The sequence below is a fragment of the Hemicordylus capensis genome, chromosome 1 (assembly GCF_027244095.1).
Source record: "Hemicordylus capensis ecotype Gifberg chromosome 1, rHemCap1.1.pri, whole genome shotgun sequence".
Taxonomy (NCBI): Eukaryota; Metazoa; Chordata; class Lepidosauria; order Squamata; family Cordylidae; genus Hemicordylus; species Hemicordylus capensis.
In genome coordinates, this window is record NC_069657.1 from 129,534,253 (window position 1) to 129,549,588 (window position 15,336).

The 15,336-nt window shown below is 44.3% G+C and overlaps 1 protein-coding gene across 3 annotated transcripts in view; it reads right to left on the reverse strand.

The window, feature by feature from the left end:
* LSP1 (lymphocyte specific protein 1) overlaps positions 1-15,336 on the reverse strand; it is a 132,293-nt gene that overhangs the window by 69,004 nt on the left and 47,953 nt on the right. The gene's annotated exons all lie outside the window — the stretch shown is intronic.

Consider the following 15,336-nt stretch of genomic DNA (forward strand, 5'->3'; position numbering starts at 1 on the left):
AGGGTTGAGGGCCAAACTTTAGAAAATATTAAATGTTGCTCACTCCGTTTCTCCATAATCCTTCTGCAATTGCCTAGCTTTGATGCTTTATTAATTTATATTAGATTTTCTCATGGGAGCATCATGGTTCTTTTGGAACCCCTGCTGGCTGGGCAAAGAGGTACCTTTCCAAATGGCGATTCTCTTATATTTTGCAGGGGGAGAGCAACTGTCCCTATTCATTCCAGCATTGCATCTTAGCCAGTGACTGTTGCTGGTACTTCCCCCTTCGTCTTTTAAGACTGAAAAGCCCTGTAGGACGAGGGCTAATATACAGCTTAGTGCACCACCCATGGAAGAAGGGTGCATGCAGGTGGCTTCTGCCCCAGCCAAGAGTTCTTGCGACCAGCAGTAAAAGCATGCACACTAAGGTGTGCGTAATCACTGCAGTGCTGCCACAACATTACAGCCCTGCCACCCTCACCATGAGGATGGGCTCTCAGCTTGGACAGAAGCTGCACACATGTGCCCCCTCTTCCATAGGTGGGCTTTTTTATCCTCACAACAGTTCTCTAAGGTAGGTTAGGCTGAGAGGTAATGACTGGGCCAGGGTCACCCAGTGAGCCTCATGGCTGAGCAAGGGTTTGGACCCAGATTTTCCTGGTCCAGCACCCTAACCCCTTCACCATACTGGCTCTCTTTTCTTTTAAAAAGATACTGGCAGACTCCTGGAAAGACCACTGGGGAGGGCACTCCTATTTGAGATCAAATATTCAACTCATCCAGCTGGCAGGATTCCCAGATTCCAGAGCTCAGAGACCAAGGCCGTATCTGTAGGCACGGAACTTCACACACTGATTATAGCCACAGTGGCACCAGGTCAGCCCTAATTGGAATGAATCAACTCCATCAGCAAGACATAAAGGCTGTTCACACAAGCAGCCAAACCCAGGCTTGGGCAGCCCTGCTAGGGTTTGGCTGCCTGTGTGAAGTGATCTTGGAGTGGCCTGCCCCATAAGCCCAGGAATTTACCCCAGGTATTGGGTCATGTGTGTGCTCAGGCTGCATGCAACCCAAGCAAACACAGAGTCAGGCGCCTAGAGCACCCAACTTGGGGGATTCCGTCCCCCAATGCATCACACTCATTGCACAGTGCACTGTGGGACATCCTGAGGCCGGGCATCCTTGCCCCAGCTTCCCTGCTGTTGTGCTACTCGCTGCAGTGGTGATCATCTGGAAGCACAACACAACAAGCAGGGCCCTGTCCCTCCCTGGCTCTGGGAAAAGAGGTCATGTGTATGACCTCATAGATTCAGAGTGGTGCCAGAAAATGCTTGAGAACATATCTATCTATCTATCTATCTATCTATCTATCTATCTATCTATCTATCTATCTAATTTTCCTAAACATACCCATCGCTAATCTCATGTGTGGCAGCTCTCGCGAGAGTTTGCGAGCCTTGGGGATAGCAACGGGGATGAGGAGACAATGGCAGTGGCAGCTGGTTGGCCAGAGGAGGTGGCGGGCTGGCCCGGCCGGCAGGGGAAGGAGGCAGGCCAACCTGGAGGAAGGAGGTGGCCGCTACCGGGAATGGGTGGGAGGAGGTGGCAGGCTGGCTTTCCAGATGGCCTGCCAGCCAGAAACCGCAGGGTGGGGGCGAGAAGCGAGCAGCAGGGAGGAAGCAGTCTGGCCAGATGGCTGGCCAGAAAGTGCAGGGGTGGGGCAAGAAGCAGGCAGAAAGCCAGGCATGCCAGTGGGGGGGAGCAGTGGCAGTGGGTTAGCTGGCCGGCCAGAGGCACAGATGCTCTGTGCCTTGCCCAGCTAGTAGGTAATAGCTGGTATGAATGAATGCCTTAGACATGGCTTCCCAAGCCCAAATCTTTAGATGACCAAAACAAACTCTTGAAGTGCTTGAGAGGGTTCCTCTCCTGCTAAAGTCTCCCTACAAGTAAAAAAATAAGCATATCAGGGGGAAAGATCCAGCCATCTACTCCTTGCTCTGCTTATTTTCTACTTACAACAACTTTCTTAAGTGTTAAAAGTAGCATTTCCCTATTCAATCAAGGAGTACTGTGCATTCTGCCACCTCAGGGCTCTGCACAACATGAACGCAGCTCTTGTGCAACTGCCTGAAATTGTATGAACTCAATTGTGCAACTGTATGGACATAGGAAATAATGGCCGCACAATTGTGCAGCTTCTTCCGCACAATTTTTGGCGCTCTTGCACAACTGCATCGGTGTTGTATTTCCGACCCATGCAGCAGTATGGTAGGTGCGCTACTACCTGCCTAACACTGTGCAGTATGTCAGCCTGTATCTTCTGAAATGACTTTTATTCTAAATAATTTTTAAAAACCCAGCTTTTTCACAGATTGCCAGCAATTGCCAGTAGAAGGTGCTCAGAATGTTATGAGACACTCTTGAACATTGTCTGTATTTATAATTTTATCTCCCATGGTAGTTTGCAGTGAAACTGGAAAGTATCACTGTCCAGAAAAGCCAGAATCCTCTCCTACAGTCTGAAGTGGTACAGTCTATTCTGTTAACTCATTCAGCTGCAGATGTTGACCTGTTTCCCAATTCCACTGTGGAATGATTTTTCAATTACCCCACATTTGCTTTCACATATGAACTTCTAACCATAATTCATACATAAGCATTCAGAGCTGGACTTCACTATCCGACAAGAGCCAGCATAGTGTAGTGGTTAGAGTGTTGGATTAGGACCGGGAAGACCTGAGTTCAAATAAATCTCCATTCAGTCATGAAACTCACTGGGTGACTCTGGGCCAGTCATGTATCTCTCAGCCTAGCCTACCTCACAGGGTTGTTGTGAGGATAAAAATAACCATGAACACTGCTCTAAGCTCTTCGGAGGAAGAGCAGGATATAAATGTAAAAAAATAATAATAAATAAGTACCAAGAAGGCTGGTATCAGTTAAAGTTCTGCCTGACCTAGTAGGTAACAGACACAGTGTCACAAGGAGCTCTTGAACATAGTTAAGGGACTGACATACAGGTAATGGCTGGACAGAAGGCAGCTGCACTGCTTGTGATACAGCAACCGGCAGTGTTTAGAAATGCTGGGGAAGAATAGATATGGATAGAATTCAACAAGGGGGACAGGTCATATTCTTACACACTGACAAGAGGAGAATTAGCCATCAGGCTTCTGAGAGACAGGTGGGCATCAAGAGAGGAACTGGGATATTTTATGAATGCACAGCTGAAGGAGAATGGGGCCATTTTAATATTAGCTTGAGCTAAGTGTGGCTCAAGGTACTTTCCATCATGCAACCCCAGAGGTGGGCTTCATAACAACTTTTGTCTGAAAGGGTGATATTCAACCCCAGATGTCTGAAAGGGTGATATTCAACCCCAGTTCTTTCTGAACTCCATTCAGCTTATATATCTCAATGAAGCATACTTATTTCCTGTTATTTGCTTTTTTCTTTTTTAGGTATGAGATAATGCTTTGTGCAAGATATTCAGGGTTATTTGTTTTGCTTCTGGTGTTGCCACTGATTTACTGCATGGTGTCTGAGGCCATATCCACACTTAAACTGCTTTAATTATCATTTCCTCTCCCCAGGGAACCCTGGGAGCTGCTATTATTTATTTATTTATTTATTTATTATTTTATTTTACTTTATTTGATGTATGTCCCACTCTTCCTCCAAGGAGCCCAGGAGCGTAGAAATGCTCCTAAAAATCCTTTGTGGTTTTGTACTAGGCCATGAGTAGTTAGTATAAAATCCATGGCTGACATTCTCCAGAGGGTTATGAAAGCGGAAGTACACTCACAAAGGTGCAAAAAGATTTGAGTTTAACGGCTCTATAGTTTCCCCCTACAGTCCCAGCTGGTGTGAGTGGATGAGGGCATTATTTTCTATGCTCTCTCTTCCTTGCAGATAGAGTTTTTAATGGTGGCTGTCATCCAGACTAAAACTGTGTGAACAAACAACAGGGGAAGATCAATTTTTGCTGAATCTCTTATTTGCTCCACAGCTACCTTTGCCTCCAGAAAACATGTCTTTGAAGGCTCTACAACCCTCAGGAATACATTTTCTGTAGGTCTAATGGACTAGAGACAGAAGGAGAGATCAAAAAAAATTGCCCCTCCCTTGTTGTATGCCTGGAACATTTTTTAATGTGCACAACATTAGTTTGGATATCAGCCCATAAATGTAATTCATTAATCAAGTATATGTAACCCATCTATTTTAATTATTTGCATAGCATTAATCAGCAAATATGCTTTCATTCATTCAGAAGGCTGAAGGCTATGTTCCGGAACATAACTTGGAAGAGTGTTCAAAGTTAAAGGCAGAGCTGGGCATTGTTCATAATCAAGGCAGCACTATGAAGGCTGTTATTTCTTCAACCTTAGATGCCTTTGCAGAATTCTGACATTTTCCATAACTTCTTTCTGATTCCTACTTATTACCCACAAAATACTCAAAACGAGGTCTCAGAAATCCACTTAAAAATAACAGATCAAAGCAAGTCAGGTTACAGTCATTGACTTCTATAAAAGCTTCCAATTCAGGTTTGCTCATTGGTTTGAGTAACTATGGTATTCTGTTCCTACTGATGGCTGCAAACTGCCTGTAATCTTATCTTTGCCTTGTTTTGCCTGTGTCTCACCTTCTGCTGCCCTCAAGCTTGATAGGAGCCAGATCTGACAAGAAAATTAGTTCCTGTTTTAAGGCCAGATAACGTGGTAGCACCAACAATAAAAGCCACTGCATATTTTGTCCCATATGTTTTCTCCCGTTACAGTGGTTCCTTTACTACCAGGTATTTACATACCACTTTCAACAAACATTCTTGTTTTGCAGTTGCTTCCCTCATAGACACAAAGAAATGTTATATAAAGTTTATTCAGAAACAACTCAATTTTTTCTCCTTCTCCTTTCCCTCCCTTTTCCTTTCTGACTCCCCACCCTGCACCCCACTCTCGACAGGAGACCCCACCCCTGGGGCAAACTTCTTAACAAAACATAAAAGATTTGTAGATACAACAGTTCTTAAAGCGGGTACATAGAAAAATACATAAATTAGATAGTTCCCAAAGAGGTCACAATCTTAAAAAGAAAAAAGCTACTAATCCATTAGTCTTTACTAATAAACTAAATATTAGCTAAAGGTAAGGGCAAAGTGTGCCGTTAAGTTGATTTTGACTCCTGGTGCCCACAGAGCCCTGTGGTTGTCTTTGGTAGAATACAGGAGGGGTTTGCCATTGCCTCTTCCCGTGCAGTCTGAGATGATGCCTTTCAGCATCTTCCTATGTTGCTGCTGCTCAATACAGCACCAGTGGGCGTTCGAACCAGCAACCTTCAGTATCTTCCTATATCACTGCTGCTCAATATAGTACCAGCGGGCGTTTGAACCAGCAACCTTCTGCTTGTTAGTCAAGCATTTCCCTGTTGCACCATTAAGTGAGTAAATATTAGCCAGCTACCAGTAAATAGAAAATAGTGAGGTCTTTCACACGTCCAGCAGGCCACTGCTGGGTGCACTGTAGAAAAGGCGGGAGCTTACCTGCCTTTCCCGGCAGACAAGCAGCAGCTCCCTCCCCTCAGCTACACTGAGCACCAACACGAGTGGTGGTGTGGCCACCGCAGGAGCTGAAGGACTTCCTTGGTTCCCGCATCCCAAGGTGCCTCAAGGCACGAGTGGCAGTGGCTGTTCCCTTTAGAGCAGCCGCCATGCTTGGCACAGCCACTCCCTGCCCCCTTGCTCACTGCTGGAAATGGCTTTGGGCTGGGGGGAAACCATTTAACCCGGTGGTGATCACCCAGGCAACTGCCGCTAAATGCTAACTGGGCAAAGAGGCACCTTTTACTGTGGTGATTCTCTTTATTTAGCAGGGGGAGAGTAACTGGCCCTCTCCACCCCCAGCACAGTACCTCCAGTGACTGTTGCTGGTGTCTATCTTGTGTTTCTTTTTAGAATGTGAGCCCTTTGGGGACAGGGAGCCATCTTATTTATTTATTATTTCTCTATGTAAACCACCCTGAGCCATTTTTGGAAGGGCGGTATTATTATTATTATTATTATTATTATTATTATTATTATTAAATGCCAGGTTAGCTTGGTGTGGGGCAGCACTAGGATCAGGCTCGATCCTGGCACTGGACACACACAGCCTAGCCCAGGCTGTGCTGCCTTAGCCTCTGGGCTAGGTTGCACATACGAACAGCCTCCATGACTAGTCTATGAGTCCATTCACTACTTAGTCTATTCAACTACTAGTCTAGGCTGTCTCCAAGTTCAGAGGCTGTTTAATTCTGAAGACCAGTTGCTGGGGAACAACAGCAGGAGACAGAGGGGCATGCCTCCACCTTCTGCTTCTGGACTTCCCAGAGACATCCAGTGGGCCACTGTGGGAAACAGGATGCTGGACTGGAGAAGCCTTGGGCCTGATCCAGCCAACAAATTTCTAATTACGTTCTCAAAGTGTTGAAGGGAGGTTTGTGTCACCACCAGACAACTGAGGATATATGGTAGACAGGTGCCAGGGAGCCCTGGCTCCCTGGTACATATCAGCTGGGTATTGGGAGATGCGTCTCCCTGCCACACTGTGTCACCCTGCCACATTTTTATGGCAGTCAACATGGTTGTCACACTGGTGTAGCTGTGGAAAACACCATAATCGCACAGGAGTGTGAAGTGATCTGAACATGGTGCTAAAAGTGGGCTTTGTTCCCTTTGCCTCCTTTCTGACCTTTGAAAAGAGGCATCAAGCATAGCTTTATATGAAAACACTTGCCAGGAGTATGCCATTTGCCTCTGAAAAGGCTGGCATTTGGGATGCTCGTCAAGCTAAAGGAACCCAGGATAAGCTTTGCAATTGCTGGGAGACCTTATTGCCAGTAACTGTGTAATTAACTAGAAATGACATTGGGAAAGAATGAACAATTCCCATCTTATCTAACTCTCGCCTTCCATTCCAGTGTCTGCCAGGATTGTTAAACAGAGCTTTTTGTTATACTGTGAATTGCTGCAAGTTGCTTTATCCCAGTTTATAAGAGGTAAACAATGACAGCAATGCCTAGCACTTCTGGGCAGATTGTATACTGCTAAAACACTGTCCAAACTTCCCTTTAAATTCTTTCATAACTCAGCCTTCTAGGTTCATAACAACACACTCCCCCCCTTAGGCATGCCATGTTTTTATACAGTGGAAAAATTCAGTTTATCCTCTAATTTTCAGTACTATCATCTCACCCCCAGTATTATCCCATTTCAGCAGACACCTATCTATTGAAAATACTAATTCAAATATAAAAAATACTTATTCAGGAATAGTACAGATGCAGTATGAAATAAAGGTTTTCAATCTACAGGATTACTCTGGAGTAAGAGGTTTGAGGCTTGCACTTTAAACCCAGTCACTGCACAGATATTTTCCATGGATTTGTTCAAGGTCAAGCATCATTTTTAAAAAATAAATGTGCATAAAATAGATGCATCTGCCACTTGTCAAAATGTTGAATTCACCATCCATACTAATATTTTCTCCTTTTAATATCTTCTGAATATTGTAACAAACGGAGCAAATAAAGTGGCCCACACAGCAAGTTTTTATATGTTATGTGCATTCCTCCTCCTTCTATTCTGTTACTAGATTCATCACAGATACAACTTATCCTGACTTTTATGAGACATTCACTGGCTTTCATACTGTAAACCTTCATTCACACTTAGGCACTCAGTGTTGGCATCATTTGAATTTCTTGCCAGGAAGTACATTTTAGTTTGAAATCTATCACTTGTGAATGCTAATAATATGGGACTGAAAGCCAAAGAGAGCCATTTGAAAAAGGAATGCAATGTTCTAGCCAATGTAGGCTTTAGATTCAAATTTCAGATGTGGGAAATGCCAAAACTGATTTAAGCATTAGATGTGAAAACAGTTCTAGATATGCACAGACTCTGCAAGGTGATCATGGGCATCTGGTGGGGGTGGGGGCACAGGAGACAGTTCTCTCCCCCTCCACCCCCTTCATTGAGCCAGTCCCATTGAATCCCATGGCACTTATTCCTAGTAATTGGGTATAGGGTTGCAGGCTTCCCACCCCAACCAGAAAAAATCCTGCAGACACCCATAAAGGTGATGGTATGTTATCCAGTCTCTTCAGCCATTTTATTGGAAGCTGGATATATGATGTTTGGGATTATGTCAAAGCTCTGTATTCGTTATAGCTGTTCAGCTGATATATATAACTAATCAACTGTACAGCTCAAATGAATACAACCTTGAACATTTGTTAATAGAGCTCTGAGCACAGCACCAAATTGTTCATACCCAATTTCCAACAAAACTGAATTCTGCTTTGCTTTTGATAGTTTTATGACCATTGGATGGGCATGTTTTATTTCACCACCTTGCTCTATATGCATCTCAAGTTTCACCCTGAGCCATGCCTTTTAAAAACCTATGTATGATGAGCTGCCAGATATTTTTACCCCACAATGTTCAGTCCACATGGGGCTGTTAGTGGCTTACAACATGTAAACTCTCATCATATTTTGTATGGTAGATATTCACATATTCAGTTTTGTTCATATTTTGTTTTTCTATTTCTATATTGCGGGTGAACAACATATTTACAAATAAAACAAAAAACAGCAATGGACATTGAAAATACAATAATCAACAGCAACTCTTGAGAGCCTCTGGCCTCATTCCAGTCCCAAAGTCTGGCAAGATAGACACGTCTTGGCCAGCCAGCAAAAAGCTAAAAGGGATAGGGCATTCCAGACCTCCTGTGTCAAGGAGTTCCAATGTCTGAGTGCAGCTGCCAAAAAGGCTCTGCCCTTGCATGCTTACCAACTGAACTTCTAAAGGTGTGCAAGATGCATATAAATGCAATACAAGAAGGACAGTGAACCAGTGTGTTTAGAAAAATTCAAAAAGTTCGAATGGAAAGACTACAGCTTCCTTTAGAACAATCAGTCTACCATAGGCCCACAATCAGTTTGTTAGTCTTTAAGGCAGGTCTGCCTTATTATGGGAGTTGTAGTCCAAAAACAGCTGGGGGGCCTAAGTTGAGCAGGCCTGCTTTAAGGTGTTATGGAAGCCCTATTCAGACATTATGTTCAACACTTGCACACCGTGTGTTCACAGGTACAGATCTATAAAGGTAAAGTGTGTCGTCAAGTCAGTGTCAACTCCTGACGACCACAGAGCCCTGTGGTTGTCTTTGGTAGAATACAGGAAGAGTTTGCCATTGCCATCTCTCGTGTAGAATCTTTCCTATATCACTGCTGCCTGATATAGGTGTTTCCCATAGTTTGGGGAACATACCCAAACTATGAACTTAGTCTTGCTGGCTTGTATAACCTAGTCGACCTGGCTTGTATAACTGAGACCTGGATGGGGGAAGCTAGTGGCCCAGTTTGGGCCCAGCTTCCTCCACTAGGCTACTCTGTTGTGGAGCAGGCAAGGGGATGTGGGCGGGTGTGTGTGTGTGTATGTGTGTAGTGGCTGTGGTCCATAAGGATACCATTTCCCTTACCAGGGCCCCTATGCGACAGTTGACTTACATTGAGTGTGTCTTTCTAACACTGGCAAATGGGGACGGATTGGGGATTTTGTTGGTGTACCGTCCACCTCGCTGCCCAACTGACTCCCTAACTGAGCTGATAGAGTTGGTCTTGGAGTTGGTCTTGGAGGCACCCAGACTTTTGGTTCTGGGTGACTTCAATATCCATTGTGAGGCTGACTTGTCTGGTCCGGCTCAGGAGTTCATAGCGGCCATGACAACTATGGGCCTATCCCAACTAGTTTCAGACCAACTCATGTTGCCGGCCACACACTTGATTTGGTCTTTTGTTCAGATCAGGGGGGTGTTCTGTGAGTGCGGGATCCTGTGGTTTCCCCATTGTCATGGACGGACCACTACCTGGTTAAGGTTGGTTTCACAGCCACAACCCAGCCATGCAGGGGTGGAGGACCTATTAAGATCATCCGCCCGAGAAGGCTGTTGGATCCAGTAGGATTCCAAAAAGCCTTGGAGGGTTTCGATGTTGGTCCTGCCAGTGACTCTGTCAATGCCCTGGTGAGAACCTGGAAAAGGGAACTCACCAGGGCAGTAGACATGATCGCTCCTAAGCGTCTCTTCTGATCTGCTTTAAAAGTGGCCCCTTGGTATACAAAGGAGTTACGGGGTTTGAAGCAGCAAGGTAGGCGACTGGAGCGCAAGTAGAGGAGAACTCGTCTTGAATGTGACAAGACACAGCATAGAGCCCATTTGAAGGTTTATGCAGAGGCAGTGCGTGCGGCAAAAAAACCAATTCTGGTCTGCACACATTGCTTCTGTGGGTTCGCGTCCAGCAGAGCTGTCCTGGGTTGTGAGGAGTTTGATTCAGGCACCTTCCAATTCAAATGAATCCCCGGGGACTTTGTTCTGCTGTGATGCTTTTAATGGGTTCTTTGCGGACAAAATCTCCTGTATTCGGGCCGACTTGGACTCCACTGTTTCTGGAGAGTCTATTAAAGTGGTGTCCAGCAATCCCTCTTGCAGTATTAGATTGAATCAATTTCAATCTGTGATGCCTGATGACATGGAACATAGGAAACTGCCATATACTGAGTCAGACCATTGGTCTATCTAGCTCAGTATTGTCTTCACAGACTGGCAGCGGCTTCTCCAAGGTTGCAGGCAGGAATCTTTCTCAGCCCTATCTTGGAGAAGCCAGGGAGGGAACTTGAAATCTTCTGCTCTTCCCAGAGCGGCTTCATCCCCTGAGGGGAATATCTTGCAGTGCTCACACATCAAGTCTCCCATTCAGATGCAACCAGGGCAGACCCTGCTTAGCTATGGGGAAAAGTCATGCTTGCTACCACAAGACCAGCTCTCCTCTCCATGGACAAGCTGCTTGGGGCGGTGTGGCCTACCACTTGTTCTCTGGATCCTTGCCCAACTTGGCTGCTTTTATCTAGCAGGGAGATTGTTGGGGATGGCTTAGTTAATATCATTAACTCATTGCTGAGGGAGGGTAGGATGCCTCCTTGTTTGAAGGAGATAAAGTTGGTAAGTTTGAAGTTGGCAATTATTAGACCACTTCTTAAGAAGCCTTCCCTAGATCTCTCAGTGATGAACAGTTATAGGCTGGTCTCCAATCTCCCATGGTTGGGTAAGGTGATTGAGAGAGTGGTGGCTAACTAGCGCCAGGCGGTTTTGGAGGAAACTGATTGGGTTTGAGTCTGCCTTGGTCATTGATGGATGACCTTTACCGGAGAATCGACAGAAGGAATGTGACTCTGTTGGTTCTTTTGGATCTCTAGGAGGCTTTCGATACCATTGACCATGGTATCCTCCTGGATTGCCTGAGGGAATTGGGGATAGGAAGAACTGCTTTGCAGTGGTTCCGCTCCTATCTCTCAGGCAGATTCCAGATGGTGGAGCTCGGTGACAGTTCCTCTTTATAATGGGAGCTATTATATGGAGTCCCTCAGGGCTCCATTTTGTCACCAATGCTTTTTAATATTTACATAAAATCGCTGGGTGAGGTCATCGGGAGATTTGGTGCAGGGTGTTATCAGTATGCTATTTCTATTTCTCCTTATCTTCATCATCAGGAAATGGCATTCACTCCCTAAATGCCTGCCTACAGGCAGTAATGGGCTGGATGAGGGATAACAAATTGAAGCTGAATCCAAGCAAAGCAGAGGTGCTCATTGTGGGAGATAGGAATTTAAGGGATGAGTTAGATCTTCCTGTGCTGGATAGGGTTACACTCCCCCAGAAGGAACAGGTACGCAGTTTGGGAGCGCTCTTGGATCCAGACCTCAGCATGGTATCTCAGGTGGAGACTATGGCCAGGAGTGCTTTCTATCAGCTTCGGCTGATTCAACAGCTGTACCCATTCCTTGAAGAGAACAATCTCAAAACAGTGGTGCATCAGCTGGTAACCTTCAGGCTCAACTACTGCAATGCACTCTACGTGGGGCTGCCTTTGTACGTAGTTCGGAAACTTCAGATAGTTCAAAATGCGGCAGCCAGATTGGTCTCCGGGGTAACCTGGAGAGACCATATTATGCCTGTCTTAAAACAGCTGCACTGGCTGCCAATATGTTTCTGGGCGAAATACAAAGTGCTGGTTATTACCTTTAAAGCTCTAAATGGCTTGGGTCCGGGTTACCTTAGAGAGCACCTTCTTCGGTATGACCCCCATCGCTCATTGAGGTCTTCTAGAGAGGTCCGTCTCCAGTTACCACTGGTACATCTGGTGGCAACACGGAACCAGGCCTTTTCCGGCAGATATCTGCAGTTTAGGCTCGTTGTCGGCCTTTAAGAGAGCCCTAAAAACCTATTTATTGGCCTGGCCTTCCAAGGCTTATAAAGTGTTGTTGTTTTTAAAAATATTCTAATCAGTTTTAAATCGTTTTAATCATTTTTGAATTGTTTTTATATTGTTTTTAGCATTGTGTTTGAATTGTGGGTTTTATGTCTTTTTTAAAAGTTGTTGTACATTGCCCAGAGCCTCTGGATGGGGCGGTTTATAAATAAATAAATAAATAAATAAATAAATAAATAAATAAATAAATAAATAAATAAATAAATTTAAAAAACCAGCGGGGATTCGAACCGGCAACCTCTGGCTTGCAAGTCAAGTCATTTCCCTGCTGCACCATTAGGTGGCTACTACAGATCTGTACAGAGTTACAATTACTCACACATTATGTTGAATAGCAGTACACTTCCTATCTGTACCATGCATTTGAGGATCCTGTACCCAGGGTTGTTTTTTTTTAAATGAATGCAGGTACAGTCATTCACACAAAAACACGTAAGAGTATTCAGACATTTGTACACTTGTGCAGCACAATGGGCTGATTCTCATGAGCAAAATCATGGCAGGAGGAAGAGCATTCAGCCAGGGTTTTTGAGCCTTGCACGCTCCCAAGAAACGGTCACGTGTCAGCAAACATCAAGGTAGGTGGCGAGGAAAGTTCTCTGCTAACCTCGATCTGATCCTGTATCAAGGGTGGAGGAAAAGCACATCCCACATTGTCCTACCCAAATCAGGACTAGCAGATGATCACTTCCTTCTCCCTTCTCCTACCTCATGTGTTTGCTGCCACATGGCTGTTTCTCAGGAGTGTACTGGAGCCTGGCTTGGAGCTCCTCCTCCCCTAGTTTTGCTTGTGTTTCAGACCTCCATGGTTTAGGGAGGGGGTTGGAAGGAGAAAGTTTATAGCATATCAAAAAGGTGTCAAAAGTCTGAGTATGGTTATCCCGGCTGGTGCAGGCGGGGGGGCAGGTGAAGGGGCAAGCATAGGATCTGTACAATTGTGTAGCCATCTCAGAGTTCAAGAAGATTCTTCCTAGTTTTAGTCTTACAAGTCTGCAGTCTCCTCTCTCACAAAGCAACAACCCCCTTTCGGTTCCTCTGCCTTGTTCTCATTCTTTATCCCATAACTCAGGTCTGTCACTTCTTGTGCTATATGGCTGAGGGAAGATTTAGCAGGTTAAGTGAGGCAGAGGCTGATTAAAATGTCCATATGGCGTTTGTTTGGAATAAGTGCAAGACCGGGGAGTTGTGCAGGCCCAGAACAGAACTCGCATGCCAAACTGATTTATCACACAACTAGCCAGTGAGTGGAAGACAACTAGGAGAGCCCCGACTGCTCAGATTCTACTCTCTACATCTTTAGAACTGTCAACTGATCAAAGAATTTGTAGTCAGTTAACCAAATCTGTCTTTAAACCAATTGATTAAATAAATTTGAATAAATTTGCACATGTTCAGAACTTCAGGAGTGTAGATGCAGCCGTCTTCTATAAATGGTGGCCTGCCTGATGCTCAACAACCCTGGCTTTTGCAGCTGCAGGCACAAAGTAACAACAGGAGTCACAAAGCAACAACAATTGAACTCCCAGTTGGGTTGTGTTCCGCTTGGTAGGTCACAGGTTGTGCAGGCCTGATAAAATTGGTTATCTCTTTAGAAAGACCTTTACATTTCCCCCAATATGATATGATATACCTTGCAGCCTTGCACTACTTGAATGACTGCAGACTGCCATTGTGGCTGAGTATGATGGGAGTTGTAATCCAATAATACCAAGGTTTGGAACTCCTGATGTATACAATCCCTGTCTGAGCCTGTCAGGAAGTATTATTTTACCCCTCATCTTATTATTATTTTTTATAGATAACTTTTTGCTATGTTATCAGATTTTATTGATTTAAATCAGATTTTTTAAATTTAAATCAGATTTTAATTTTAAAAAACAATTTATAAAAAAGGACCTCGTTCAAAGATGTCATCATGAATGTTAATCATAACTCCTAATTATATTATGTAAACTTGTTAACAGTTGTATATGCGGTTGAGAGATAACAGACCTGATCAATCCTATTCTGCAGGTGTTGTACAAGTAACACACACACACACACACACACACACACACACACACTGTTCCCTCTAACAGGGATTCCCGGATGTTGTTAACTACAATCACAGAATCCCCAGCTGCAATGGCTCTTGCTTGGGGATTCTGGGAGTTGTAGTCAATAACATCTGGGAATCCCTGTTAGAGGGACTTTAGCACGCGCTCTCACACACACACAGTCAAGCCCTTATCCTCTCAAAAAAAGTGCACAGACATTAGGCCCATTCACACATTATCAACACTTGTATGAGTGTACAGTGTACACAGGTACAGATCTCACACAGATACAGTCATTCACATGTTATATTGAATGCAGGTACAGAAGTACACTTCCTATCTGCACCATACATTTGAATGGCCTGTATCCAGGTTCACTTTTAAAATGAAAACAGGTACAGTCATTCACACAAACATGTACAAGTGTACAGACATCTATACACTTGTAAAGTATAATGTCTGAATCTGGCTAAATAAGGCCAATGAATGAAAGGTTTGGGGGTATGGAATAGATCTGAGCGAGGAGGAGGGGTCTGGATATAAATAAAAGGGATAGGGGAGGGGAATAGGAAGTGAAACCAAAAGTGAACAGAACATATTCATGCCGTCCTGAGGAATGTTTATGAGTGTGTCCTCCATTTCAGAAGGGAAACACTTATCATGGCAGCAGGCCATAAAACAGACCCCACTTGAGAATATTTTAATGAAGTTTTTGTACCTGTGGATAAGACAGGCATGCATGCGAAATACAAACAATGCAATAAAGAAATGGAAGGTCTGTTGCCTGAATAAAACAGCATTATGAGAAGTGTGTACCTATTATAGTGTGTACCTACAGTACCTTCTAAAAATGAAACCTACATCTATCTCTAAATATGTATTAAGGTTATATTAGACAAAAAGAATGTACTTTACTAAAAAAACTATGATTAAAAATAATCTTCC